This window comes from Coccinella septempunctata, chromosome 2 (assembly GCF_907165205.1).
Source record: "Coccinella septempunctata chromosome 2, icCocSept1.1, whole genome shotgun sequence".
Classification (NCBI taxonomy): domain Eukaryota; kingdom Metazoa; phylum Arthropoda; class Insecta; order Coleoptera; family Coccinellidae; genus Coccinella; species Coccinella septempunctata.
The window spans coordinates 21,447,836-21,453,049 of record NC_058190.1 but is presented as its reverse complement, the minus strand read 5'-3'; positions in this window follow the sequence as shown (position 1 = coordinate 21,453,049).

Genomic DNA, 5,214 nt, shown 5'->3' with positions numbered 1-5,214 from the left:
TGAGCTGAAATTATCCATTTCGGTTGCTTTAGATCATAGATAGATAAAGGAGAAAATACCCTAAACAAGAAAAAGTGTATTCCTCATCTAGATGTTTACCTAAATATTTGAATGTTCATTATTGTATTTGTGTTTGGAGTAGGAAATACTGTTTCGTTCGTATCAAGAATTTCGTTGTCGACATGCCTGGAAATTGTGTGATTTGTGGTAAATACATATGTTGAAAAAAATACTTCGGATCGGTTTAAACGTAAACAAAAACATGTTGATGTTGGACACAAAAAATTCTCCTTCGTAGCTGCGCAGTGCGGTATCTTCTTTTTTCTCTATCTACGCGTTAGATCAAATCTACATGTACGGAAAATACGAGTAGATGCGCAGCTAAATAACATCATTGTGATTGCTGGTGTCATCAAACTAACTCCCACGTTATGGCATGGATAAACGCGTATAAAAATATTATGGATAATGAAAACTTGATCATCTATCAAGATATCGAAGATGCCAACCATAGACGACTTTAGTCCAGCTCCAGACGACCTCCAACAAAAACGGCATGGGCGGCTGTGGAAGATGAGTTCAATCTTATGTGTGGTCCGTATATACACATTTGGTAACCGAAAGTTACCAGAGCGGTTACTCTGGTGACTGATATTGAACCAAATTGTCAGAAATTCGACATATACGGACCTCCCACTTACTAACCAGAAGTAACCAAAGTGTATATACTGTAACGTTTTCTTCGCTTGATTAAAACGTCCAACTTATTGAAATTATTTATTTACACTTAATACACTTATAACTCACAAACTAACTATTACACTACTATTTATTTCCACTCGTATTTATTTCCACTAGTCGCTTGCACTGTAACTATACTTGTACTTGTACTTGCCTACCTGCTCCTCCGCTGGGCTTATATATCGCCGGAAACATTCAGGTACCTTCGCGGTTATTCTAGAAGCTCTCGACCGCTCTGGTTCTCGAAAGGTCCGGCCGCAAGGGCCGGACTGGTTACACTGTCCCCCCCTTAAGCCTGTTCTGTCCCAGAACAGATTTAGTGAATTCCTCCGAGGACCGTGGCGAAACTTGCACTCATCACCATTCCTACAGTAGCCATTCTGATGGAAGTAGCACTCCATCGTTTTTCCAGGCTCCCTGCTTTGGGTTGAAACTGCACACCAGGATCCGTATACCAGTCCCCTGAAATACCACCTCCAGCATGCTTCGCACAACTCGCCAATTTAGCTGGTCCAATCCACAACCGAGCTTGGGAACAGCTAATTTCCTAACCCCAAAGCGTTGCATGTCTTCTTTCAAGCTATGCAGTGCCGTCCATAGATTCTGATAGGTTGGCTTCTGATAGGAATGTTGCTTTGTGACTAGGTAATAAATGAACCGACCTTCAGCCTTCAATTTCAAAACTTTTCCGATTCTTGGCTGCTGTCGCAATAGTTGTTCCTGACGTCCAAATTTATTTCTGAATACTCTTGCTATTCCTTTGCTCATACGAAGGTCCTCCGCTACGCAATGAGCGAGAGAGTATTCCTCAGACACGGTAAAGAGATCTTGATGTACTTCCTGTGTAACGCCGAACCGTGCAACGCGTGTCTCACCATAACAATCCATAAACTTCTGGTAATCGCTGCTACCTTGCATCGGGGCTTTCACAAGACGTACTTCCAGAGACAAGTTGTCTCTGCGTACTTCTTCTTTGTCCTGCGCGTACGGGGCTAATCGGTTGAAATGGACAACCTTTGGTTTTCCTCTGGGGGGCTTCCTTATCCGGTAAACTACATCATTTATCCTCTTGATTATTTCATACGATCCCTCCCACTGTCTCTGCAGCTTTGGTGAAAAACCTTTCCTCCTTTGTGGATTTTGTAGCCACACCAGATCTCCAGTGGTGAATCCACCTTCAATAGCCTTGATGTCGTAGAGCATTTTCATTCGGTCACTTGCTTGCTGCATTTGATTGCGTACCTTGTCATGAATGTAATCCAGCTTGTCCCTTAATTTAGTAACGTAGTCCTCCCCAGCTACGTCTTCTCCAGGCTTACATCCAAACTCTAAGTCGCAAGGCAGCCTTATTTCTCGGCCGAACATTATACTGGATGGAGTTTCCTTGGTAGATTCTTGAACCGAAGATCTATATGCCATGGTGAATAGATGTAAATATTCATCCCAATCCCGCTGGTGATCAGAAACTACTTTGGCTAGATGTTTTCCCATGGTCCGATTCATTCGTTCGACCATGCCGTCTGATTGTGGATGAAGAGGTGTAGTCCTTGTTTTGTGAATCCCCAATTTGCTGCATACTTCTTGGAATAGCTTTGATTCAAAATTTCGGCCTTGATCACAATGCAGCTCTAGAGGTATTCCAAATCTGCAGAAGAATTCTTTGACCAGTTTATCAGCTACCGTACTTGCCTCTTGATTAGGAATACCGTAGGCTCCCACCCATTTTGTGAAATAGTCCATCGCTACCAAAATGTACTTGTTTCCATGGTCTGTTTCGGGAAAGGGGCCAGCGATGTCGATAGCTACTCGTTCCATGAGGGATCCGACGTTATATTGCTTCATTGGTGCTTTTTCTTCACCATAAGGTCCGTTAGCTGCAGCACAAACCTTGCATCTCCTACACCAATCTTTAACGTCCTTCTTACAATTTAGCCAATAAAATCGCTGCCTGACTTTTTCCAACGTCTTAGTTATCCCGAAATGTCCACCTGAAGTTCCATTATGTAGTCTGGTCAGAATGTCCGTCACACGGCTCTTCGGCACAATCAACTGAAGTCTCTGCTCAGTTCCATCTTCATTTTCCCAACAACGTTTCAGAAGACCTCCATCAATCTTCAACGTTTCCCATTGTGCCCAATACGACTTTATATTCTGGCTCAGTCTGGATACTTCTTCCCAAGTAGGTCGTCTACCGCTCTTCTTCCAACTCAGGATTACTTTCAAGTCGTTATCTTCCTCTTGTGCTCTTTGAATTTCTTCAGGTAGCCAGTCGTCTTCGATTACGGTGGTCCGCCTTAAATCTATCTTTTCTTCCAGGCGCGAACAATGGCTGCAATTCTCGGGACAAGGTCTTCTTGATAACGCGTCTGCATTGCGATGGCTAGTCCCCGCTCTGTGTTCAGTGTCAAAGTCATACTCTTGCAGCCTCTCAATCCATCTAGCCACTTGTCCTTCCGGGTTCTTGAAACTCAGGAGCCATTTCAAAGCAGCATGGTCCGTTCTTAGTAAGAATTTCCTTCCGTACAAATATTTGTAGTAATGTTCTACGGACTTGATGACTGCTAAAAGTTCTCTCCTGGTCACGCAATAATTCCGTTCTGGTTTGGACAACACCTTGCTGAAGTACCCGATGACTCTTTCCTGTCCATCCTGAACTTGCGATAGAACGCCCCCAATGGCTGTATTACTGGCATCGGTGTCGAGCACAAATTTACCTTCAGCCCTTGCGTAACTCAGAACTGGAGCTGTGATCAGAGCCTTTTTCATTCGTTCGAAGGCTTCAGCGCAATCATCGGACCATATGTACTCCTGTCCATCTTCCGTCAATTTCGTCAGCGGCTTGGCAACGTTGGCAAAACCAGATACAAATCTTCTATAATAAGTGCAAAGGCCTAAGAAACTCCGCAACTCACTTTTGTCTTTCGGTATAGGCCATTCCTGCACTGCCTTGATCTTATCCGGGTCAACTTTCACACCTCCCCGTGAAACTATTTCCCCTAAATATTTCACTTCTGTTCGAAACAGATTACATTTTTTAGGACTTAGCTTTAGGTTGGCATCACGAAGTCGCTGGAAAACCTCGGATAGGTTGCGTAAGTGATCTTGGAATGATTTTCCCACTACTATCACATCATCCAGATACACCAGACAAGTTTTCCAGGAGAGCCCTCTCAATATTGTCTCCATCAGACGTTCAAATGTGGCAGGAGCATTGCATAGACCGAAAGGCATAACTTTAAACTGCCACAGACCCGTTCCAATGCTGAAGGCAGTCTTTTCTTTGTCTTTTGGATCCAAGCCAACCTGCCAATATCCGCTCTTCAGATCCAAAGTGGAGAACCAACGTGATCCCGAGAGTGTATCCAGGGTATCATCAATTCGCGGTAAGGGATAGCTGTCCTTTTTCGTGGCCTGATTGAGCTGCCTGTAGTCTACGCAGAATCTAGTGGTTCCATCCTTCTTCTTCACTAATACAACGGGCGATGTCCAGGGGCTATCGGACGGTTCGATTACACCTTCTCTCGCCATGTCTTCAATAATGCTTTCAGCTTCTTCTCTTTTTGCCAGAGGAAGACGTCTAGGATGCTGTCGGATAGGTCGTGCATCACCAGTATTGATTTTATGCTGCACAACATCAGTCGGAGAACGTTTGAACCAATTTTCTCACTTCGAGTAGTTGGTACTTAGAACATAGAATATCAGGAAGGAGCTTTTTCGAATAAATGTGACGGGAATTGTGCGACGGAAACGGCCATATTGGTCTTCCAAGTTCTGATTTGAAAAGAGGCAGACTTGGAAGTCAAATGATTCTGTTATCTGTGGCCAAATGAACAAAGTGATGTTTTAACTTAATTTTGGTAATTTGGATTCTTGAAATTTGCTGGAAATAAGGATTTTGGATATTTTAGCGTGAATAATTCATAGGTAGGTGATTTTTTAAGCTGAATATCAGGTATTAATTATGAGTTTCTGAATTTCATGACATAACAAGGTTATTCCATGACAATAACACTCCATGGGCGTAGGTGATGTTAAGTCATAGACCTTAATACCATTAAGTATATAGCCAAGCAGTGTTAGGCGTTGTGAATTTCCGCTTTGATTATCAATTTGAACAAGCGTGAAAAAGCTTCTGACTTTACGTCAGTGCTTTCCAAATTTTTTTGATTAATCAGAATCAACTGACTATTGAAGTTAGTTTTTTGGAAACTTCATTGTCCTGCGCCACTGTTGAAACGGAAATATATGTCGGCCATATTTCTCCTCTATTCCGGTCAAATTGAAATGAGCAATATGCTCCTTCCTGTTATTCTATATTCTAAGAGTTGGTATCGGTCGAGCTCTTGACATTTTGAAGTGAGGAGGGACACCAGTTCTTCAGAATTCCTTTGCGATTTTGAGACTTCTGCAGTACTTATCCCACCCGAAATATGGTACACAGGTACACCACGTCCAATCAAGGTATCCTTCTTC